The sequence below is a fragment of the Gopherus evgoodei genome, chromosome 5 (assembly GCF_007399415.2).
Source record: "Gopherus evgoodei ecotype Sinaloan lineage chromosome 5, rGopEvg1_v1.p, whole genome shotgun sequence".
Taxonomy (NCBI): Eukaryota; Metazoa; Chordata; order Testudines; family Testudinidae; genus Gopherus; species Gopherus evgoodei.
The window spans coordinates 110,075,197-110,100,420 of NC_044326.1; the positions used below are offsets into that span (position 1 = coordinate 110,075,197).

Genomic DNA, 25,224 nt, shown 5'->3' on the forward strand with positions numbered 1-25,224 from the left:
CATACTAAGCAGTGCTTTATTGTACATGCTGTGCAATGGAACTTCTTGTCAACAAGGCACTCTCCACATAAGCAAAAATTATACAAACTCCATGCTGGCCAAGAAATGGTTAATGAGAGGCTGTGATTATGTCTGTATGTGCTGTACTCATACCTCTGACTGCAGTGTAGGCATACCCTGAAAGACGTAAATCAGACTAGGAGTAGGCATAGGGATATGATACATAACCAGGTAAATATTATGGAGAATTGGCGCAGCTTTGTGAGTTGCATGACTGTTTGTCATTGTTGATGCTTGTTCTGTCGGAGGGTAGATGTTGAGTGACAAATGGCAAAATTGGGAATGCTGGTGAGAAAGGAGATAAGAAAAGGAAGGAGGGACACTTGGGACTTATCGTCTGTCTAGCCATGATGATCAGGCAGGGTTTTATAGGCGTCACAGTAGATGCAAGTCTTAAAGAGGGATTTGAAGGAGGATCAGGTAGTGGCCCTGTGGATAATACCTGAGAGTTTTTTGTATGCATAAGGAGCAGCATGGGAGAAAGCATGAAGGTAATTAAGGGAGAAGTTGACTGGTGGGTAATAAAGACTGGGAACACTGATGAAATGAAAGCATGGCTGAGGTCATGATAAGTTACTAGTCTCATTTTCAAAAGTGACTAAGCACTTAGCAACCTAAGTCCTATTCAATTTCAATCTGGCCCTATGTGCTGAAGTCCCCACTGAAAATGAGATTTAAGCTTCTTAGTCAGTTACACTTAGCAACAGTGAGTGGAGCAATGCCTAAGTACCTTTACAAATCTGGGCCCAGCTCCTTAATTGGTGTATACTGGCCCTTGACATCAGTGGAGCTGCATCCATTTACACCACCTGTGGCTCTAGCTTTATAATTTCAAATTCTGCAGTTGTGACTAGCAGTTTCAACTGTTCTCTCTCAGGGAGTCTCTTAAGATTAGGCGAGAAGTAGAATTTGACAATTCATAATATTCTGTCGGACCCTAGTTTTAGGATTTTATAATTTTGTACTATTCTATTCTGGATCACATTTTTGTTCTCATTTACCTCCTGTCATGCTGTCTGGGGTGGCTCATGACTGTGAGTGCCTACATCAGGACAGGCTATCAAAAACAGAGCAGACAGCCCAAACTGGTAGTGGGTTCTACAATTAGATTTCACCAAGCCAGTAACGCATATGGACTCCTGGATCACTAGAACAGTCCAGTCCTACCATGGAGTCCTACCTCTTAGTCTCTCCGGTCTATCTCGCCAGCCAGCTCTCGCCAACATAGCGCTGTCCACACCAGCACTTTTTGTCGTTAAAACTCTTGTATTTGGGAGAATTTTTTTTCACACCCCCGAGCAACCTTCAGTTTGGTTTCTCTGGCCCCGTTACAGTTCAAAAAGCAGAAGGGATGAAAAATCTTCACATCAACTGTTTTCATTTCCCTCTTCCAGCATTCACAATGTACTTCCCCATTGGTAGGTGGAGGCAATTAACAAAGCCTTTGTTTTGTAATGGCCCAGTTAAATATTGATAGTCCTCCTGGATGGCTGAGTAGAAGCAGGGGTGTTGGGGGGTAGGGAAACATGGAGGGATGATTCCTTTGCCTGGGATCAGCAATTCAGAGCAAACATTTTCAGTTATAAAGCAAAACTTACACATTTTCTTATAGCATGGAATACAGACATTATAAGTGAGATTAATGTATGCAGCAACTTACAAGCATTTCATAGAGTCTAAACACTAGCTACATTCTTATAAGACTTATACCTATTTTGAGCAAAACTAACATACAGGTGAACTGGTCTTGTCTCCACCTCTGAGTTTTTCGTTCTTAGGTAATGCCTTCAGTCTTGGCAAGAGCTGCACCTGGTCACACCTCCAGTATACATTAAATGTGGGCAAAACTACATTACAGCAGCCATATGAATTAGTGAGACTTACCAGTACCTGAGTGAGAGCTAGCTTGCAATTTATTCACAGTATCCCAGCTTTTTCTCCAAGAAGATAATTATGTGACAATGAGAAAATATTGCAGCTTACTGTGTTTGTTATAACAAGTTACAGTAATAAGAGTAAGCCAGCTTTAATTGGTTATTGTACATTTCATTATTGATACTATATGTGGTATAAATTATTCTAGAAAATCAGCAAGGAACCTGATTTTAAGTGTGTTATGAAAGAATTACATCATGGGATGCTCTTTTTTAAATTAAAGCAGCTAATGGAGTACAGCCATATATCTCCCATGATCACTGTCAAAGTACTATGTTGTATTTACACTCAATGAGGGATAGGAGATTTGAGAGGACTTATAGTGGTGGTGGGGCGATGTCTTTCATCTTACAACACTGATTCAAATTCAACTCAGGTCAATAGGTTGCCGGTCACATGCCAGTTATTAATATACAGATGCCCACTACCACAGTCTCAGTAAAGAGGCTCAGGGACTGATTAGCTGTTTGAGGAACGCTGTCACCTGTACAAGTGGTCCCTATGGAATAAGGTTCAGAAATATCTGTGGAGTACTGGTGAGAAGCATATTCAATAGATATAAAATAGGCTTTGTCTGCACTAGCACTTTTGTTGGTATAACATATTTTGCTCAGGGGTGTGAAAAACCAATACCCCTGAGTGACATAAATTACACTGACAGAAGTGCCAGTGTGGATAGCTCTCTCCTGTACATCGGTACAGCTATGCTGCTGTAAGGTCTCTACTTTAGACATGGCCTTACAAGTGCTATATGTGGAGACAATAAAATTCTCCTGCTGTATCTGTCTGTACACCTTGCTAGAGTACTTTTTCTGAGGTGGGTAGTGGGAGGGGGGCATAATAACCTGTAATAAGGCATTTGCAAGGATGTTTTATTTCACTATTCAGTAGTCAGTTTCTCTTTCCAAAAGAGATTTGTAGCTGTGATCCTTCTTGGTTGGTTTGGCAATTATCTGAATATAATTTTTCAGGTGATGCCACAACCTGAAAATGCAATTTTAAATAAAACCAGTGTGCAACACAACACCAGCAAGCATGAGCTCTGGTAGCATGTTGCTTTATGGAAATCAAACATGCATGTTATCTGACAACAGATGCAGTACTCACTTGAGCAAAGTCCAAACCTAGTTTATCCCCTGATCCTCAGTATATACAGCACCAGCTATGTAGCTTCAGGTCATAGTTTGAACAGAAAAGAAAATGGAGGACATAATTAGTGACCTTAAACATGCTCCAGATAAAAAAGATCACTGCATTACAGTAAACACAGAGAAGGAAACAGGTGAATTTGACTCAGGCGGGAGAGGGGAGCATCTATGTGCCTGCTACAGAGAGCTTAACACCACAGTACTAGTGTCAAATGCATTTGAAAAGCAGGATGCTTTCTTCAATAGCCAATAGGTCAGAGCCTCAGGTACGTCAGAGAAGTGCTTGGTGCACCTGGGACTAAAAGCATAGATAGCTTTTTAACATCTTTTCTCCCCACCCCCAAATCCTGAGGGCAAGCAGGCTATCACTGCAGCTGATCTGGCCTAGGGTGATCATACCTCCCGTTTTGGCCAGGACAATCTCCACTGATCAGTTGGCAAGAACAAATCAGACAGATGCCTGCTTTTGCTGCCCCCTCTCCCCAAAAAATGTGGCACGTGTGGGGTGTGGGGAGGCCAGCGGTGGTGCCAGCCCTGCCGGGAGGTGGAGAAGGAAACAGGGCTCTGGTGAGCAGTGATGCTAGTCAAACAGTAGGGAGGCAGGGTTTGGGCAAGCAGCAACAGCTGCGCAGGAGGCAGGCAGGATATGAGTGAGCAGCGACACCAGCCATACATTGGAGGAATGGGGGGCAGGGCTTGGACGAGTGGCTAGGCAGCCCCATGCGGTGTCTTGTTTTCCCTTTGGGAATATGGTCACTCTAATCTGGCCCAAAGATTCACTAACACTTTTATCACACAGTCCTTTCTGGTTCATTTGTGGCAAGGCTTGTGCTCGCTTTTTTTTGCTCACATGATTTAGTTATTTTTTAAATGAGAAATATATGAACAGAAATGAAATAGGGAAGGTCCAAATAAGTCACTGAGATAATGTGCAAGCCTAGAAAATGATACGGCAAAGACATTGGTTGTCATACTTTGCTGAAATGCTATCAAATTAAAATGGTCAGATCCAAAATCGTCAAGAAAAAGTCCGTATGTGGTATCAACAATAGTTTCAGATAAAAAGCTCTGTATCCCTCATTCACAGAATGCCAGTTCTGAGGCTGGCAAAACTCCTCCTAAAAATTCAAGTGGAGTTTTGCCTGCCTCAGCACATAGCTCCAGCCTGACTCATACTACATCTCCTGAATTCATAGTTGCTTTTCCACTTATTTTTATGACACACTTAGACTAAGGTCTCATGCAGGTCCTGTGTTACATTACATAGCTACATGCTTTTCAATTTGCAGCCAAGTACTATATCAGACATATGATTTCTGGCTGCAAATTGAGATAGATGTTTTAGTCACAAAAGTTATCATGTGAAACAGTGGAGTTCGATAACAATCAAACACTGTACTTTCTAGTATATCAGGCACTGCAGGAAGAAAGATAAGACACCAGGAATGTGGTTTAACTCAGCTGCTACTTTATTAAGAAAGACGTGGGAACTATCTGACAATAACTTCTCTGCTGCAGGTCATTTTGCCTATTGTAATCCCTTCCATCTATTGGAGAGCTACCATCAGCCCCCTACCCCATTAGCCTGATCACGTATGGGATCCATGAAGTCTTGGCTGACATCTTTAATTCATTCCATTTGAAGAGCAAATGCTTTCAGTTGATTTCACAGCCTTGAAACTTTGCTATTACAAACATTCAATGTTCAAATTAGCTGCTGTAACAGGAAAGGAAGTTTCAAAGCTGTTAAATCAAACTATGGGGATCTCACACCTTAGATGATGGGAATCCGAGATGGTATCTCCATACGTGCTTTTTAAATCTTGAGTTCCCAATTCCAAAAGTCAATTTGAACATTCAATTTGCTCAAGGAAGTTTTTTAAACAGGAATAAAAGCATGGAAATTGATCTGCCTATCAATAAGAATGTGTACCTGAATTTTGTGCCTATTATGATGAAATATCCCACAGGAGATGTCTCGCACTGAAAACTATGATACTGTATCACATGATACATTATTGTAGCAAAACCTCAATGCCTACCTCCTCTGAGCAATGGTCAGACAAAAGCTTTATATAAAAGACAGAATGACAGTGTGGATTTTTACCTTGCTGGGATAGAGAAAAAAGCTGTCTGTCATACAATGAAACAGCAAACATCTTAATGCATAAAATGCAGTGCTATTTACCACATTGTTAAAAAGATGGCACTATATTGAACGTTAAAGCCACCCTCATCCCAAATTTTCCCTGAAAGAAGCCAGTCCCCCTCAAATTTTACATATTAGTGTATCCCAAAGTATAATTTTAGAGGATATGTATAAAAGCAATTAGAAAAGGAGTATTAAAGTTATGGTGTCATTTAAACCATTTCTTTATCATTGGCATTTTGAAAAAATTCTCAACTTTTTTGGTTTGTCCGTATCTCCAGAATGGCTTTAAATTGTTGTTTCATTTTTCATCCTTGCTTAGATGTCACATTTACTGTGGGTTTGTTTGGGTGCGGGGAATAAAAATAGTAACAGTATGTGCATAACTCATATGGAAATAGACATAGAAGGGGTTAATTATGAGCTCATTAATAGATCAGATTAGAAGCAGGGATACATTTTGTGAGAATTGTGTCAATAGTTTCCTCCAGTTATTTTTCATATTTTGAAATTTCAACCAGTTCTATTCATTATGACTTCACGGAGACTACTCACATGCTTCAAGCCAAGCATATAGATCAGGGCCATAGAGATTGGATTTACTCTTGCTTGGCCCAGCAAGGAATTGGAGCCATGAGACTCCTGAGCGTAAGGGTTAAAGAGGAGTTTAGGTTATGCCTGCACTACAGAGCATATGCTGGCATAGCTAGGCTGACATAGCAGATGCAGTGTACACTGACAGAAGGAGTTTTTCAGCCATTGCAGGAACACCATCTCCCCGAATGATGGTAGCTACATTAACAGAAACACTCGTTTGTTGGCATAGCTGCATCTATTCTGGGGGTTTTGTCCGCACAGCTGTTTATCAGGGGTGTGTTTTTCATACTTCTAACCAACATAGCTATACCAATATAACTTTCAAGTATAGACCAAGCTTTACATAGGACTATATTGCTTACAAGAGACTTCATAATTAAAGGACTATTTGTTTCCTTTCTTCCCCACCTTCCTTACTGGAAGAAAAAGCCATTTTAGTTGGCTGTTTTGCTTTTTTTTTTTTTTTTTCCTGTGTCCAGGCTGAAGAAAGCCATAGTTCCAACTCGGGGCCATATTGAAGAAATGCTTTGTATAGAAGTGTGGATGCCCTGACATGGCTGGACTGAGTATTTTAGCTGTTATTCCTTTATCTCTTCTCTCTTTTTCCTGTGACTCACAAGTACACCTGAGATATATACTCGTACAGCAGTACCTAAAGCAATGTTGAATAATTTTTGTTAATAAGAGGAGTTGAGCTTTTATAGAGAAAGTGTATGTTTTCTGGCAGAAGACTGAAAAGGAAGTTGAAAATTGTTGGTTATGCTCCACTGTAATAGAATTTCATCGTGGACCCTTTTTTTAAATAGGTGGCCAGATTCTGCCACCCCAAGTCATGTTGAGTAATAGTTTACTCCGTGAGCAGTCCTGTTTAAGAAATAGAAAAAAGACACTATGCTGTGAAGGATGTGTGAAATCAAAGGAACTGCTTGTGGAGTGAGATACTACTCAGTGTGAGGAAGGATGGCTGAATCTTGCCCTGAGTTTTGTTTGGGAATATATGGTTAAATATGTTGACTGTGGAGACTATTTCAATGTACCAGCTGTCAAATCTTCCCTACTGGGCAGTGTACTCTCACAGGTTTTGGATGTTTACATTTTAGCAAATTGTGCAGCCGGTTTATCTACAACATCCTGTAGAAGATGCAGGAATGCAAATTGAGGTGCAGGAAGAGGGGGAATCAGGGTAGCACTCCATGTCTGCTGAAATTTTAGAAGTATTAGATCAAACCCAAGAAAAAATGGCTAATTAATGCTATCAGTATTAGTGCATTTAGAACACAAAACACTCTGCTTTTACTGAACTTCTGTAATGGATGAAAATACAGTCCTATGAAAATAGTGGTTAAGTTTGTTGTTGATTGAGGAGCTTCCAAATTTTCCACGAAAGGAAACAGACTTCTCCTTGTATTTTGAGTTATCATTTCTGGGGTATTAAATACAACAGAAATAACACATACTTTCTAATCCTGCATGTCAACAAATGGGAACTGACTGTATTCTCTCTCAGCACATCACTTATGTATTTTTAAAGTTCCTTGAAGATCTTCTTTCATGTCTTGAGGAAATCTTAACACAGATACATCATGTTTTGCTAAGATTTTATAATTTTTTTCACTCTTCTTAGGTGGATGTAGTCATTGTCCCTAAAAAGGCTTTCTTTAACAGCCTGAAATGATCATTATATAGCAGGGATCGGCAGCCTCTGGCTTGCGGCTCGCCAGGGTGCTTACCCTGGCGAGCCACGTGCCAGAGGTTGCCGACCCCTGTTCTATAGTTTAGTCCCAAGTATGCCAGCAATTTTAATAAGAATAAAGAATTTGTTATTTTAAGCAAAAAGTGAAACAAAACCACCTGAGAAACACTTTCTTACACTTTTTTTGTGTCTAGACTGAGTGGTGGCAAAATACTTTTGTTTTTAAAATATTAAAATGATTTTCATCATTTCAGGCTTGGTTGCCTAATTTTGATGAATAAAAAACAGTTTAATTGAGCTTTTTGAATCCATCCAAATACCATTCTGAATAATGGAGTGTAAAAACATTTTGGATTTTTGTCTGCAAATATAATTTTATGAGTCTTCCTGCTTAATGAATCAGACAAGACTGAATTTATATATTGCAAGTGGTATATGTATGTGTTACTGAGCTGGTATAAGTTCTAAATGAATGTGATCTTTAGCAGCTATTGAAATGCAGTAGGGGCTTGATCCTGTACCCATCTGCAAAATTCCTATTAACGTCAGTGAGATTCGAATCAGGCCTTAAGTGAATCTGTGACTGTTTTTGTTCTGTACAAGACCCTTATTCTTCAGCTAGATACAGTCACATTAATTGATTCTATCAATTGACATGCCGGAATCTAGAATATTGTTGCTAATTGCAGAGGTTGCAGTTGTTAACTACTCCAGATGTGTCCTGATTAGTGTATAGACATTGGGAACACATCTGTGTTTCCACAATTATAGATGAGAATTGTTTTCTAAAGGAGGGTGTGTATATTTAAATGCCAGGAAAAATCTAAAATGATGGCATTTTTTCTGAAAGCAAGACTAGTATTTCTTTAACTCTTTAACCAAGGATGAATCTAAAAGACAATGAATTGGCAAATTCTAATCAGGTCCTCCATCAGTTAATGTAAACACAAGGGATTGTGACATTCCTTTCACTAAAGCTGGCGCTCAGTTAAGCTTCTCTCTGGCTGCATGGTCTAGGCCCATCCTTCCTGCCTACCTGCTGGCCCAGCTCCACATTCCCATCTTGCCCAGTTGGTCATCTCAGTGACTCCCTATCTGCTCATGATAGGCTACTCTCAAGTACTTCCCACCCTACTCATGCAGTTAAAGGTAGGAGAAAATCACCCCCTCTCCTCACTCTGAGGGCAAAATCAATCCCCTAACTCAGATTCAATATATATCACCCAGCTTCTTCTCTGGGAGCAAAATTGACTCTGCCCCCTCTATTGAGGCTGGAAATTGCCCAGCTATTGGAGATTAGGGATGCAGAAGAAACTTGAGGCTGGGGAAGAGAAAATTGAAAGGGGAAGAGAAACTCTCTTAAATTGAAGGAGGATGGAAATCCTACTCCCGTCTGCTGGCTTGAGATGTGGTGAAGGGCAGGGGGAGGAGGAGGAAAAGAGTGAGAGACAGAGCACAGTGGAGTCAGTGGAATAGTTACTGGGAAACAGACTGAGGATAGGAAAGGAAACAGACTATTAGAGAACACAAAGGAAGTACTATAATGAAAGGCTCAGAGGGAAAGAACAGAGTGGAGTAGGAGAATACAGTGAGGGAATTGAGAGAAATCGTCAAATATGCCATACCATCCATTGCCTTCTATCATCTCCCTCTTTATTTGCTTACTACATCCCAACTCTTAAATCCACCCCTGTCTTTAAGCCAACACTTCAAACAGCTTTCCACAATTAATTAGTGGTGCATTCCACAATTAAAATCCTGTGAAGTATTCAAGTCCAGGACTGGGTGCTGCTGATCCTGCTTCCTTTTGGCTCAGTTGTGCAACTCAGGTTGGTGAAAAGTTACAAGAGAGTAGTCCCATTGACTTCAGTGGGACCAGTCTGTGAGTAAATGCTCCTCAATGTAAGGGTTGCACAATCAGGCTCTTTATTTATTTGTAACTCCCACTCAAGTCAATGAGACTTTTGCGTGTGGAAGAAATGTAGGATCAAGCTTGGTGTAGGGGAGAAATTCTGTCCTCAGATGCCATGTCCAGTTCCCATTTAAATTCAGTAGGAGCCAAATTTGTGCATCCAGGGGAAGAATTTGAAGCTCAGTCCTACATCCTACATTATCTGGTGCAGAGATGGGGAGTAGAGAGGTAGTTGGGAGAATCTTGTGCAATGGAAATTCTTCCAATCTGGATGTTCTTTCTTACAAATAATTGTGCAGGAAGGCTTACTGAGATATGCTGCTTTCCCTCTGAGTAGGAGCAACCTTTTCTATACTGGGACTTCCCCAGCCCACCTCCCGCTCTTGCATTTAGTCAGTATCTAGCTGAGATGCCCCCTTAGCAATCTGGGAAGGGAAGGATGGTCATGAAGTGGGACTACCAAAAAAAGACACAGTCTGAGAATACCTGAAGGCTAGTGGATCATTTTTATATATTGTACCACCATTCTAATGTCTAATTGTAGACTGTGTCTTTTCTTTTCAGGACTAATGTTTTAATGTATTTATTTACCAGTATAAATTATATAGGCATCAGCCAGCTGCTGAGCCCGTGGAAAGCAAAGACAGCTTCCTTTTTTTCATAGTCATTTTGTTTTTCCTGCATCTGACTGTATTGTAGCTCAGCCTTGTGCACCCCCAGAGGGATTCATTCCATTTCTCATGTAATGGGAGGATCCCCAATTTAAACCCATTGCTTCTTCAGTCAAGATGTTAAGATACAGTTACTTAGTGCTTGTGAGGAATCCATGCAAGAAGAGAAAGTGGAAAATATATTTTAAAAAAATTCTAAATGTGTTAAATTTGATTGCTATCAATATTTTGTTTAATTATCTTAAGTGCTGCTGCAATAACACTTTGGCCCATTGCTCATCAGTATCAAGTAGCTGGGAGTGTATGTGAGAGAAAAGGATCAGTCAGATTTCTGGCATTTGTGCTATTCCAACAGTGATAACTCAGCAAAACCTGCTTGGATTTTACTCTTTCAAAAAGATTTTAATAGTCAAACTGTTGATGGTTACATGCATCCTACAATACATGGGAGTTACTGAGTTGACAGTGAATAAGATAATGTGATATTGTTAGATGTCTTTTAGTGGCTAGATATTTACAGCTCTTATGCAATTAAATCAGATTCTGAGCCCAGATTCAATGAGGATATTTGTACACTGCAATTAAACATCCACGGCTGGCCAGCTGACTCCAGCTCATGAGACTCGGGCTAAGGAACTGTTTAACTGTAGTGTAGACTTCCGGGCTTGGGCTGGAGCCTGGGTTTTAGGGCCCTGAGTGGTGGGAGGGTCCCAAATCTCAGGCTGCAGCCTGAGCCTGGAAGTTTCCACTGTAATTAAACAGCCCCGGAACCTGAGCCATGGGAGCCCAAGTCTGCTGGCACTGGCCAGCCATGAATTTTAAATGCAGTGTAGGCATAGCCTGAGAGATTTGTGAATTTGGGACAAGTATTAGGCAACCTTGGGCCATGTCTACACTAAAGAGCTTACAGCAGCACGGCTGTACTGATGCAGCTGTGCCGCTGTAAGATCTCTCATATAGTCACTCTTATGTAGAGCTCTCTCCCATCGACATAATTATACCACTCCCAGCAAGCGGCAGGAGAAGCTATTCCTCTGACATAGCACTGTGGGCACACTACCACTTATGGCTGGCTAAACTTATGTCAGTCAGGCAGGTGTTTCTTCACACTCCAGAGCGACAAAAGTTTTGTTGACATAAGTACTAGTGTAGACATGGCCTTGATCCCATGATTTGGGTCATATATTCCATTCCACAGGATCCCTCTCTCCTAAACAGAATATAGAAGGTTTTTACTGATTCTGCCATCCACTGGTGCACTTGCTTACCCTTTTCTCTCTCATAGAATCATAGAATATTAGGGTTGGAAGAGACCTCAGGAGCTCATCTACTCCAACCCCCTCCTCAAAGCAGGACCAACACCAACTAAATCATTGCAGCCAAGGCTTTGTCAAGCCAGGTCTTAAAAACCTCTAAGGATGGAGATTCCACCACTTCCTTAGGTAACCCATTACAGTGTTTCATCACCCTCCTAGTGAAATAGTTTTTGCTAATATCCAACCTAGACTTCCCCCACTGCAACTTGAGACCATTGCTTCTTGTTCTGTCATCTGCCATCACTAAGAACAGCTGAGCTCCATCCTCTTTGGAACCCCCCTTCAGGTAGTTGAAGGCTGCTATCAAATTCCCCCCCTCCACTCCTCTCTTTTGCAGACTAAATAAGCCCAGTTCCCTCAGCCTCTCCTCGTAAGTCATGAGCCCCAGCCCCCTAATCATTTTTGTTGCTTTCTGTTGGACTTTCTCCAATTTGTCCACATCCCTTCTGTAGTGGGGGGGACCAAAACTGGACACAATACTCTAGGTGTGGCCTCACCAGTGTCGAATAGAGGGGACTAATCTCTTCCCTCGATCTGCTGGCAATGCTCCTACTAATACAGCCCAATATGCCGTTGGCCTTCTTGGCAGTGAGGGCACACAAATGACTCATATCCAGCTTCTCGTACACTGTAATCCCCAGGTCTTTTTCTGCAGAACTGCTGCTTAGACAGTCAGTCCGCAGCCTGTAGCAGTGCATAGGATTTTTTCCTCCTAAGTGCAAGACTCTGCACTTATCCTTGTTGAACCTCATCAGATTTCTTTTGGCCCAATCCTCCGATTTGTCTAGGTCACTCTGGACCCTATTCCTACCCTCTTGCATATCTATGTCTTCCCCCAAGCTTAGTGTCATCTGCGAACTTGCTGAGGGTGCAATCCATCCCATCATCCAGCTCTTTGATAAATATGTTGAACAAAACTGGCCTCAAGACCGACCCCTGGGGCACTCCACTTGATACCAGCTGCCAGCTAGACATCAAGCCATTGATTACTGCCCGTTGAGCCCGACAATCTAGCCAGTTTTCTATCCACCTTATAGTCCATTCATTCAATCCATACTTTTTTAACTTTCTGGCAAGATTACTGTGGGAGATTGAATCAAAAGCTTTGCTAAAGTCAAAATATATCACATCCACCACTTTCCTCATGTCCACAGAGCCAGTTATCTCATCACAGAAGGCAATCAGGTTGGTCAGGCATGACTTGCCCTTGGTGAATCCATGTTGATTGTCTTGATCACCTTCTTCTCCTGCAAGTGCTTCAAAATGGATTCCATGAGTCCCTGCTCCGTGATTTTCCCAGGGAATGAAGTGAGGCTGACTAGTCTGTAGTCCCTTGGGTTCTCTTTCTTCTCTTTATTAAAGATGGGCACTATATTTGCCTTTTTCCAGTCATCTGGGACCTCCCCCGATTGCCATGAATTTTCAAAGATAATTGCCAATGGCTCTGCTATCACATCAGCCAACTCCCTCAGCACCCTTGGATGTATTAGATCTGGACCCAGGGACTTGTGCACATCTCACTGTCACACACACACACACACACACACAAATACTCGCTCTAATATCTTCTGGGAACACTCTGCCTTTTGTGGGATGGGCTGATGAATAATGCCTGTTCTTCCCTACCCTTTAGTGTAAAGTGAGTCACTGATTGTATGAACACAAGGGAGTTTGGACCGCATGGGAGTTTGGCTCAGAGGGGAGCAGACTGCTACATTAATTGTTAGTGGGCTAAAGTAAATAAAATCCATTAATTAAAAACAACTAAAAAAATCCTTAGCTTCCCACTTAAAGATAAAACCTTATTCAACCTAATACCCAATCACAGATTAAAATCCCTCACATCAGTTTTGGAGATTAAGTTTAACATCCTTGGAGAAGGAATTGTACCAAAAATGTGCAGTGTGAGACTAAAGTTTAAAAAAGGGATGCTTTACAGAAATGAGGGAGTGAGTAAAACACCAACAGCAATCCTGAGATCAAAAGTGCAGAAATTAAAATCTATATACTTATTCTGGAGGCTACTTATGCAACTAGGATGGGGTCACAAAGGCATGGACACGTTTAAACAAAAGAGGAAGACAAACACAAATTAATAAATTATTCAAGAGGTTATTTAAGCCATATAGGTATCCTCAAGAAAAAGAAAAATTCAGATGGAGTGAAAGGAACATAATCTGTTGCAGATAATATGTAAGAAAATAACACTTAGTGGGCTAAGAGGGAAATTGAATGGCAATTAGCCAGAGACATTGTAACAGTGAGAAATTCTTTAAGTCTGTCAGAGGCAGGAAGTGTCCAAAAGTATCAGTGGGTCCACTGGAGCACTTTGTGGAATAAAGGGAGCTATAAGGGCTGGATTCAAAGCTCAGTGAAATCAATGAAAAGACTCCCATCGACTTCAATGGGTTTTGGATCATACTGTAAATGAAGATAACGGGAATTGTTGAGAAATTGAATGATTTCTTTGCATCAATCTTTGCCATGGAGTGTGAGGAGATACCTACTCTTTTCGTGTGATAAAGATGAATTGCTGTCAGAGAGCGAGATATCAAAAGAAGAGGTGTTTGAACACACTGATAAATGAGGACCTAATCCAGAGGCCATTGAAGTCAATTGAGTCTTTTATTGACCATAATGGCTTTGGATCATGCACTTAATTAGCTACAAGTCAGCAGGCTTCTGAAGGAAGTTTAGAATGAAGTGGCTGAGCTGCTAACACAAAATGCAGTCTCTCTTTAAGAACAGCTGCTGTGTCAAAGGACTGAACAGTAGAAAATACTGTGCCTAGCTTAAAAAAAGGCATTAGCAATGATACTGGGAATACCAGACCAGTACATGTAGTTTTGTTGTAGCTGTGTTGATCCCAGGATATTAAAGAGACAAGGTGGGTGACCTGAAGAGCTTTGTGTAGCTTGAAAGCTTGTCTCTCTCACCAACAGAAGTTGGTCCAATAAAAGATACTAACTCAACCCATGTTGTCTCGCTAAGAGTACAACTTCTTACTTCTATAGCAGGTAAATGAATTGAAATAATACTTAAAAATAAAATTATAAGTCACCTAGGAGATCTTGATTTGACAGTGACAAACCAGCATACTTTATGCAAAGGAAAATCATTCCTCACTAGTCTACTAGTATTCAGTCAGTGTTTCAGTAAAATTATGGATAAAAAGAAATAACTGACAATTTATATGAACTTTCAAAAAGCCAGGTACCTCACAATGACTGTTAAGGAAACTTATTGTTTAAGGGGTTAGAAGTAAAATAGTATCCTGGGTTAGAAACTGGGAAAAAGACAAAAAGCAGAGAGTAGAAATAAAGGAAAAAAATTCAATATGGTAAAAGTTTAACAACAGGGTGCCCCTAGGTTCTGTACTAGGACTGGTGGTATTTAGTATGTTTATTGTCAAGAGAGCAAGTAACATCAGGGGGATCTAAAAAAAATTGGTGAGTGGACAGCATGGAAGCAGATTAATTCCCCTGCTGAAAAATACAAAAGTATGCATGTTGAAAGGAATAATTTGAACCACTCATACACATTTGCTGGGTTCTCAACTAATTGGAACCACTCAGGAAAAAAGACGTATGCATCACTGTAGACTGTTCAATATTTAACATCAGTGAAAAAAGTAAATAAAATGTCAGTATGCATTTCAGTTCTGGAGACTGTATACCTAAGAAGATATAGCAAGAATAGCAGGTGTTCAGATTTGAATGCTGAAAATCATTAGCGGCATGGAGAGCTTTTTCTACAAGGAGAGTCCGGGAAGTTTGGGAACTGTTAACGAGGAGGCAAATAATAAGAGACATGATAGTATCAAGTAGGCAAATCAGATGCTCCTGTTTATCCTGTATTACAACAACAAGTGGAGAATTAATGAAATTGAAGGGCAACAGATTTATAACTGATAAAAGGAAATACTTGTCCACACAAGCCATAATTAATTTGTCTAATTTGATTAATTAAAAATGTCACTGAAGCCATGATCTTAGTAGGATTCAGTAAAGGATTAGATGTTTTCACAGATAATAGCAACATCCACATAAACCCTCATGCTTAAGGATTCATGGCAGCCTACTAACTGAATGGCCAGGAAGAAACTTTCCCCGCAGGCGGTTATTTCATTATTGTCCATTAGGAGATCGCCTGACATCTTCCTCTGAAGCATCTGATACTGGCCACTGTCAGGAAGGATGCTGGACTATGAGTCTGATCCAGTATGGCAATTTTTATGTACATATATTTTCTAATGATCAGGACACCCTCCTGACTAAGATGTAACTGCCTCAGAAGCATGTTAAATGGACAGAATGAGCAGCAGCAGGAAGATCCCAAGCTATTCACTGCATCCTGCTTCTGCTGCAAAAGCCCCAGAATACACGTTGCTGGAGAATCCCAGATTATGATCCTGCAGCAAGACAAGTTTACATTGCAAGGAACATTTTAGGCCTTCATCCTGTCAAATGGGCCATGGGAAGCCTGTCTGAAGGAATTCTAGTGATTTTGGGAGGACAGACTTACCTCCCTGAATACAGGTGATGTGTGGAGTGTGCCAGCTGGCCCTCTCCAAGAGACTTAGAAACCAGACATCTGCCACTCCTTACAAAAACATTGGATATGAGGGGAGAAAGCACACCATTATCATACCACTGCCTACAGAAAGCACCAAAGGAGCTGGGTCTTGTTGTGGGGAGGAGAAGGGAAGCTAGGAAGAAAAACGGTGGTCTGGTTTATGGTCCAGAGTATAAACCATGTAAAATTTTGAAGTTTTGGCTGAATTTCATTTTGGGGGTTCTTTGAACCCAAAACTCTAAGAGAAACTTGTGGGAGGAGATGAGAACCCATGCATAGCAAAGCCAGATAAAAGGCGGTTGCCACAACCTCTCTGAATCAAAGGCTCAGAGCTCTGCACAGCTCTAGGAGTGACTTACCAGACTTTTCTACCAAGTGTGATTTATTGCTTAATTAGGAAAATTGTCCGTAGGCACTACATCAGTAGAATGACCATTAGAAAAAGACATTTTTTCAAAGCTACTGAGCCCATTATAAGAAACTGCTTTTTTTTAAATCCATTTCTGTCCTATATAGTGTTAGTTTTGTTTACCATAGCTAGTCGCATTTTCCTTTTATAATTCTGACAGTAGGCTGTGCACAGATGCCATGGTCACTTTTCTTTCCCCACCGTTTGGTGTGTTGAATAATGGTAAATTATTCATTATTTCTTACAAAGTTTATAAAATATTTAGCAATGATTGTTTGGCTTCCTCATGCCCTGTGCAGCCTGAAAAATGGTTTCTGGATTCTTGTACTTTTTAATACAATGTCTAGCTCAAAAGAACAGAGTAGGAAGGCAGGATGCAGTAGAGTGACATGCATCTTCATTATCATGAAGAAACCTACTGCCCGTTGTTGAAGGGTTGCCTAGCAGGCTGCTTTCTAACTTAAGAATGCTGCAAATTTTGTTTAAAAAGAACAAATACAGTAGTTTTTGATTCATTCTCTCTCTCCTTCCCTTCCCTCTCTCTCACCATCCACTCTCATTTTAAAATTAAATGAATTTTTTCAACTTCTTGATGACTTACTCCTGAAAGCTGACAGCATTATCACAGCTATGCAGCTAGAAGCATTACTGATGTTTCTACCCTGTATTGACTGGAAATGCTGCTTAATTAAACAAAAATTGGGAGTAGCTTATGTCATAACATTTCTTCCCAGATCTGGACCTTAGCGTCCAAAATATGGGTGTTAGCATGAAAACCTCCAAGCTTAGTTACCAGCTTGGACCTGGTAATTGCTGCCACCAGCCAGGAATTATACAGTGCCTAGCTCACTGTGGTCTCCCCAAAACCTTCCCAGGGGACCCCAAGATCCAGATTCCTTGAGTCTCTCACCACAAAGGGAAATAACCCACTTCCCTTCTCCCTCTTCCCCTCCAGGTGTTCCCTCCCTGGGTTCCTGGAGAGATATACAGATTGAAGCTCCATGAATCTAAACAAAGGGATTCCACCCTCCCTGCTTCAAGTCCTTGAAACACAAGTACCGAGAGATCTAACCTCTCTCCCCCCTCACCCAGAGGGTATGCAAAGTCAGGCTTAGTAAATCTAACACAAAGAGACTTTCCCCCTCCCTTTGTTTCTTAGCCTTAACCAGTGAAAAACATTCAAACAGGTCTTAAAAAGAAAGCTTTATATAAAAAGAAAGAAAAAGGACATAAAATGGTCTCTGTATTAAGGTGACAATATACAGGGACAATTGCTTAAAGGAAAAAAAATGAATAAACAGCCTTATCCAAAAAGAATACAATTTAACACATTCCAGCAACTACACACACGTAAATACAAAAAAAACAATATAAACCTATTGTCTTACTATCCTTGTACTTACAACTTGGAAACAGAAGATTAGAAAGCCTGGAGATAGAAAAATCACTCTCAGAGCCGAGAGGGCACAGACCCAAGACAAAGAACAACGAACTCACACCCAAAACTTCCCTCCACCTGGATTTGAAAAAGTCTTGTTTCCTGATTGGTCCTCTGGGTCAGGTGTTTCAGGTTACTGTTTGTTAACTGTTTTATAGGTGAAAGAGACATTAACCCTTAGCTATCTGTTTATGACACGCCTCCCAAATTGCAGACAATGGGGAACCTCACTGGCAGCGATTTCTTCCTAGAACATTAAAATAAACAGATTAATACAACACACGCACCTTTACATATACCAGTAAGTATATAACTAACAGGCTTTTACATTTTAAGAACACTTTTTAACTACTGGATTCTGGGAAACTTTCACAAGAGAGTGCATCAGCTACTTTGTTAGAAGCTCCTGAAATGTGCTGAATTTCAAAATCAAAATCTTGGAGAGCTAAACTCCAACGAAGAAGTTTCTTGTTGTTCCCCTTGGCAGTATGAAGCCACTTTAGCGCAGCATGGTCAGTGTGTAGCTGGAACCGCCATCCCTAAACATATGGGCGTAGCTTTTCCAGGGCGTACACAATGGCATTGCATTCCTTTTCACTGACTGACCAGTGACTTTCCTTCTCAGACAGTTTCTTGCTGAGAAACATGACAGGATGGAAGTTGTGATCCGTTGCTTCCTGCATAAGAGCTGCTCCTATACCACGCTCAGATGCATCCGTGGTTACTAGGAATGGCTTGTCAAAGTCCGGGGCCCTGAGCACAGGGTCAGACATGAGCGTCGCCTTAAGTTGGGTAAAGGCCTTTTGACACTCATCAGTCCACTTAACTGCATTTGGCTGGGTCTTTTTGGTCAGGTCGGTCAGTGGGACAGCGATTTGGCTGTAGTGTGGTACAAATCGCCTGTAGTACCCGGCCAAGCCTAAGAAGGATTGGACCTGTTTCTTTGATTTTGGGACAGGCCACTTCTGGATAGCATCCACCTTGGCCTGTAGGGGGTTTATGGTTCCTCGACCCACCTGGTGTCCCAGGTAAGTTACTCTGTTTTGGCCTATTTGACACTTTTTGGCCTTAACAGTTAGTCCGGCCTGCCTGATGCACTCAAAGACCTTTTCCAGGTGTAGTAGGTGTTCGGGCCAGGAGTCTGAAAAAATGGCCACATCATAGAGGTAGGCAACTGCATATTCGCCCAGTCCTAGATAGCCCTGGATAGTAGACCATCCACCAGCCTCTGGAAGGTGGCTGGTGCATTTCGCAGCCCGAAAGGAAGGACATTAAATTCATACACCCACGCATGGGTGACGAATGCTGACCTTTCCATGGCAGGTTCATCTAGCGGTACTTGCCAGTACCCCTTGGTTAAGTCTATTGTAGAGATGAACTGGGCACGTCCCAACTTCTCCAGTAGCTCATCGGTGCGTGGCATTGGATAGCTGTCCGGACGAGTTACCGCATTTAGCTTATGGTAGTGCACGCGAAAGCGTATTTCCCCATCTGGTTTGGGTACCAGAACCACTGGTGATGTTCATGCACTGGTAGATGAGTGTATTATACCCATCTGTAGCATGTTCTGGATCTCCCGTTCTATAGCAGCTTGTGCATGAGGAGACACCCGGTAGGGTGGTGTTCTAATTGGGGGAGCATTACCTGTGTCAGTGGAATGGTATGCCCTTTCAGTCCATCCTGTGGTGGCTGAGAACAATGGGGTGAAGCTAGTGCACAGCTCCTTGATTTGTTGCCGCTGCAGACGTTCCAGGGTGGTTGAGAGGTTCACCTCTTCCACGCCACCATCTTTTTTCCCATCATAGTAGACACCTTCAGGCCACTCAGCATCATCTCCCTGGACTGTAAACTGACAAACCTGTAAGTCTCTGGAATAGAAAGGCTTGAGAGAATTAACATGGTACACTCTGGGTTTTAGAGAGGAATTGGGAAATGCTATGAGGTAGTTAACAGCTCCCAGACGCTCTTGGACCGTGAATGGCCCTTCCCATGATGCTTCCATCTTATGGGCCTGTTGCGCCTTTAAGACCATAACCTGGTCTCCTACCTTGAAGGAACGTTCTCTGGTATGTTTGTCATACTAGGCCTTTTGCTCTTCCTGAGCATTTTTTAGGTTTTCTTTAGCAAGCGCTAAAGAGTGTCGGAGGGTGTTTTGTAGGTTGCTTACAAAGTCCAGAATATTAGTCCCAGGAGAAGGTGTAAACCCCTCCCATTGCTGCTTCACCAACTATAATGGCCCCTTAACCTCATGACCATACGCAAGTTCAAACGGTGAAAACCCTAAACTGGGATGTGGTACAGCCCTGTAGGCAAAAAGCAACTGCTGCAACACTAGGTCCCAATTATTGGAGTGTTCGTTGATGAATTTACGTATCATGGCTCCCAAAGTTCCATTAAACCTTTCCACCAGGCCGTTGGTTTGATGGTGGTACGGGGTGGCAACCAAGTGGTTCACCCCATGAGTTTCCCATAGTTCTTTCATGGTCCCTGCCAGGAAATTAGATCCTGAATCTGTAAGGATGTCGGAGGGCCAACCTACCCTGGCAAAAATGTCTGTTAGTGCCTGGCACACAGCTTTAGCCCTGGTGTTGCCTAGAGCTACTGCTTACGGCCATTGGGTAGCAAAGTCCACGAAAGGCAGTATGTACTGCTTTCTTCTGGGTGTCTTTTTTGGGAAAGGACCCAGAATATCCACAGCTACTTGCTGAAATGGGACCTCAATTATGGGGACTGGCTGGAGAGGGGCCTTGACCTGGTCTTGGGGCTTTCCCACCCTTTAGCATACCTCACAAGACCGGACATACTTGGCAACGTCCTTGCCCATCCCCTCCCAGTGGAAGGACTTCCCCAACCGGTCCTTGGTTCTGTTCACCCCAGCATGGCCACTGGGATGATCATGGGTTAAGCTCAAGAGCTTTTCCCGGTACTTAGTTGGAACCACCAACTGTTTTTGTGAATGCCAGTCTTCCTGGTGTCCACCAGAAAGAGTCTCCTTGTATAAAAGTCCTTGTTCTACAACAAACCGGGATCGATTAGACGAGCTGAGAGGTGGTGGGGTGCTCCGTGCCGCCGCCCAAGCTTTCTGAAGGCTGTCATCTGCTTCCTGCCCAGTCTGGAACTGTTCCCTTGAGGCTGGGGACCCAGTTCTTCCTTAGACTGGGGACTTGGGCTTGATCCCTCTGGAAGCGATGTAGGTGATGGGGTTGTTTCCGTTGCTGGTGAGCCAGGGGTTATTTCAGGCTCTGGCTGAGCCTCCTGGGTATGGTTGTCTGCTGGCAACAGTTCTGGTGCTGGCTGCTTTCCCAGTTCCTGGTCTGGGACTGGAAGCACTGTGGCTGTTTCCGTTGTTGGCATGGGATCCGGGTCCACTACCTCTATCGGGGTCTCTGGTAACACAGACGGGGCCCCTGTGGACGGCTCAGGAACAGGAATGGGTCTGGAAGCTTGCCAGGTTTGGCTACGTGTATCCATTCCCACTCTCTTGGCCCGCTTCACCTGGTTGGCCAAGTCTTCCCCCAGTAGCATGGGGATGGAATAATTGTCATAGACTGCAAAAGTCCACATTCCTGAACAGCCTTTGTACTGGACAGGCAGTTGAGCTGTAGGCAAGTCTACAGCTTGTGACATGAAGGGGTAAATTGTCACTTGGGCCTTTGGGTTGATGAATTTGGGGTCGACGAAGGATTGGTGGATAGCTGACACTTGTGCCCCCGTGTCTCTCCACGCAGTAACTTTCTTTCTGCCCACTCTCAAAATTTCCCTTCGCTCTAAGGGTATTTGAGAGGCATCTGGGCCTGGGGATCTTTTGGGTGATGGTGGTGTAATGAACTGCACTTGGTTGGCGTTCTTCAGGCAGGTAGCCTTGATATGTCCCAGCTCATTACACTTAAAGCATCTTCCAGCTGACTGGTCACTGGGTCGAGGTGGGTTACTGGAGACTGGTGAGGTGGAAGAATAGGGTGTCTGTGGTTTCCTTGGGTTGTAGGAGGGGTCTTGGGTTGCCCTCGGTTGTAGGGTTTATTGTCGGTGTGCCCCCTGGGGTATTCATTCCCCTTGACAGTAGCTTTCTGCCACTTCCATCCATTTGGCTCCAATCTCCCCCGCCTTGGTGAGATTTTTAAGTTTTCCATCTAGTATGTACCGTGTTATGTCCTCAGGAACACCATCCAAGAACTGCTCCATTTGTATGAGGAGGTGCAGTTCGTCCAAGGATTTAACATTGTTTCCTGATATCCAGGCCTCATAATTTTTCCCAACGTAGTAGGCGTGTCTGGGAAATGACACATCTGGTTTCCACTTTTGGGTTCTGAAATTCCAACGGGCATGATCCAGGGTTATCCCCATTCTGAATCTGGCCTTGGTTTGAAACAGTTTATAATCGTTCATTCTGTCCTTTGGCATTTCAGCCGCCACCTCTGCTAAGGGTCCACTGAGCAGTGGCCTCAATTCTACCATGTACTTGTCTTCAGAGATGCTGTACCCAAGACAGGCTCTTTCAAAATTTTCCAAGAAGGCCTCAGTGTCATTACCTGCCTTGTAGGTGGGAAATTTCCTGTGCTGTGGAACAAGTATTGGCGAAGGGTTGTTAGGATTGGCTGTGTTTTGTTGCTTAGCCTTTTCTAATTCCAGGGCCTGCCGGTGGGTTTCCCTCAGGAGTTCCAACTCTCTCCTGTGGGTAGCCTCTTTTTCTCTTTCTCTCAGCTCCATGTCTTGTAGTTTTTTTTTCCATATCTCGCCTGTGCTCGGCGTCTTTGATTTGTTCCACGGCCTCCATTTTTGCCTTAGAAGTCATGGTTCCTGTTTTCTTGTGTTGGGGTGCCCTCCGGTGGTTTATTGTCTGAACTGCTGTCTCTGCTGTCTCCTGGGGTTTGCCTAGCAACAGTGCCTTTTTTTTTCTAGCTAATCTTTTAAATGTAAAGTAAACCAGAAAAACCACTTTATTTGCATGTGTGTTGTGCTGGGTACTTAACTCTCAATCAGAGTGCTATAGTATAACAAAAAACCCTTAATAGTTCCTTGCTTAATATGCAAGCTACTGCCAAGAGAGAACAGAAAAAAAAATTTCTCTCTGGTTCCTTTTAAAACCAAACCGTCTCTGCTTAAAAGCCCCTAGCAGAGAAAAGAAAAATATAATATTCCTACTGGCTTCTGGATTCTATCTTTCCCACAACGCTGTACACCATGCCATAACATTTCTTCCCAGATCTGGACCTTAGCATCCAAAATATGGGTGTTAGCATGAAAACCTCCAATCTTAGTTACCAGCTTGGACCTGGTAATTGCTGCCACCAGCCAGGAATTATACAGTGCCTAGCTCACTGTGGTCTCCCCAAAACCTTCCCAGGGGACCCCAAGACCCAGATTCCTTGAGTCTCACCACAAAGGGAAATAACCCCCTTCCCTTCTCCCTCTTCCCCTCCAGGTGTTTCCTCCCTGGGTTCCTGGAGAGATATACAGATTCAAGCTCCATGAATCTAAACAAAGGGATTCCACCCTCCCTGCTTCAAGTCCTTGAAACACGAGTACCGAGAGATCTAACCTCTCTCCCCACTCACCCAGAGGGTATGCAAAGTCAGGCTTAGTAAATCTAACACAAAGAGACTTTCTCCCTCCCTTTGTTTCTTAGCCTTAACCAGTGAAAAACACTCAAACAGGTCTTAAAAAGAAAGCTTTATATAAAAAGAAAGAAAAAGGACATAAAAAGACCTATTGTCTTACTATCCTTGTACTTACAACTTGGAAACAGAAGATTAGAAAGCCTGGAGATAGAAAAATCACTCTCAGAGCCGAGAGGGCACAGACCCAAGACAAAGAACAACGAACTCACACCTAAAACTTCCCTCCACCCGGATTTGAAAAAGTCTTGTTTCCTGATTGGTCCTCTGGGTCAGGTGTTTCAGGTTACTGTTTGTTAACCCTTTTATAGGTGAAAGAGACATTAACCCTTAGCTATCTGTTTATGACAGCTTAATAGCCATATTCCACAAAGAGTAAGTTTGGACCAGTAGTTAGGATACTGCTTATGGTTTAAAATACCTTGTTTCAGTCCATATTTCTGTCACAGACTTTATATGGGTGAAGTAATAACTTTTATTTGACCAACTTCTGTTGGTGAGATGAAAAGTTTTCAAGACACACACAGCTCTTCTTCAGGTCTGGGAAAGATTCTCCAAAAGTCACAGATAAATGCAAGGAGGAACAGATTGTTTAGCGTGAGTAAAACCAGACAATCACTACGCTCTCCCAGACCTAAAGAAGAGCTCTGTGTAGCTTGAAAGCTTGTCTCTCTCTCACCAGTTGAAGTTGGTCCAATAAAAGTTATTACCTCATCCACCTTGTCTCTCTCATATCCTGGAATTAACAAGGCTCCAACTACACTTCATACAGACTTCCTGTGTGAGTTTGGGCAAGACTCTTTGTACCTCAATTCACTCTGTTTAAAATAATGTATGAAGCTGATAGCACTTCCCTACTACAGAGGGGTATTGTTAAGTTAAATACATTAAAGATTTTGAGGTGCTCAGATGCTACGGTAATTGTAGCCATCTGATAGATATATTCTACTGTTAAAGTCCTCACCTTTTGCTTGTAAATGCTAGGATCAAAATGGCTGATGTGTATTCAATGAGCCATTTGCACTCCTACAGCATGACAGCTGAATCAAGTTATGCTTGTGCTAAATCAAAGTATCAAGAAGTAATAATGGTGTCCTTGAAGCTAAATTCTACTAGTTGGCTCAAGCTTCAACATTTGGATCCAGATCTGGGCTTGGATTTAAAACAGCCCCAAAGTTTGGGAGTGTTTGAATTAGGGTTACCAACTGTCTAATCACACAAACCCAAACACTCTTGCCCTGCCCCTTCCCTAAGGCCTTGCCCCTGCCCTGTCCTTTCTTCTAGGCCCCGCCCCACTCACTCCATCCCCCCTCCCTCTGTCGCTCGCTCTCTTCCACCCTCACTCACTTTCACTGGTCTGGGGCCAGGGGTTGGGTTGTAGGAGGGTTGTAGGCTCTGGGCTGTCGCTGAGGGGTTTGGAATGTGGAAGGGGGTTCCGAACTGAGCCCGGAGTAGGAAACTGGAGTGCAGGAGAGAGTGCAGACTCTGGAAGGGAGTTTGGGTACAGGAGTGGGCTCAGGGCTGGGGGTTGGGGTGCAGGAGGGGATGCATGGTGCAGGTTCTGGGAGGGAGTTTGGGTGTGGGAGGGGGCTCAGGGATGGGGCAGGGAATTGGGATGCAGGAGGGGGGGCGGTTGCAGGCTTTGGGAGGGAATTTGGGTGTGGGAGGGGGTGCAGGAGCGGTGAGGCGAGCAGTCTCCAGCTGGG

The 25,224-nt window shown here is 42.8% G+C and overlaps 1 protein-coding gene across 4 annotated transcripts in view; it reads left to right on the forward strand.

The window, feature by feature from the left end:
- Window positions 1-25,224, forward strand: part of BANK1 (B cell scaffold protein with ankyrin repeats 1) — a 292,299-nt gene that overhangs the window by 114,765 nt on the left and 152,310 nt on the right. The window lies entirely within an intron of this gene.